The 767-nt window shown below is 59.7% G+C and overlaps 1 protein-coding gene across 1 annotated transcript in view; it reads left to right on the forward strand.

Moving 5' to 3' along the window:
• Positions 1-767, forward strand: part of CLASRP (CLK4-associating serine/arginine rich protein) — a 25016-nt gene that overhangs the window by 15080 nt on the left and 9169 nt on the right. The window lies entirely within an intron of this gene.

The following is a 767-nucleotide window of genomic DNA, read 5'->3' on the forward strand; positions in this document are numbered from 1 at the left end:
CATCAGTCTTTCAGGACTGCGGGAGGAGCCAAGGCTCAGGAAAGTCTGGGGGGCAAGCTTGTGGCCTGCAGGCAGAGTTGTCCTAATAGAGCGAACAGGGAAGGTCTGGGATAGGTGTGGCCACGAGGGATGTGTGGACACCCGTCCTGCCAGCCATCCCCCTCTCCCTGCTGGATTTGGAACCCATGTCACATTCCCTGGCTGTGAGCAGAGTCAAGGGGGCACCATTGCTTCTGTTGTGGGCCGCCTCCTCCCTGTTAGAGTTTGGGTAGGTGACTTTATCTTCTCGAGCTGCAGTTTTCTCTTTGGGAAAGGGGCACCGTCACCTTCCAGGACGGGGGCTACACCAGTGCCCACAGTGAGGTCTTGGGCAGGTTTGGATGAGGCAGCTGGTGTGCAGAGAGCCCGGTCTGGGGCCCGGGCAAACCCATGCTTTTGCCACATCTCCTCTGTTCAAGGGGAGTCGCAGGGTTGCTGTGAGGCTTAAGGGACCTGCAGTGGGCTCAGGGTTGGATGCATGGTCTGGAAAATGTTGTCATGAGCTGTGCTGATTCTTGCCATCGTACCGAAGAAGTGCAGGGCTGCGGTTCAGGCTCTTGGCAGGTGTGAGGGGACAGGAGGGATGAAGGCAGGGCCCGTAACCTGGCCGGCAGCCTCCTCGTCACTGTCCAGGGCGTGGCCTGGGGCACCCAGGTCAGGGGTTGACCTTAATTCCATGCGTACTGACCCCACCCCCCCCCACCCCCGTCCCATCTGGTTCTCTCTAC

Source organism: Bison bison, unplaced genomic scaffold (genome assembly GCF_000754665.1).
Source record: "Bison bison bison isolate TAMUID 2011002044 unplaced genomic scaffold, Bison_UMD1.0 scf7180017864313, whole genome shotgun sequence".
NCBI lineage: Eukaryota > Metazoa > Chordata > Mammalia > Artiodactyla > Bovidae > Bison > Bison bison.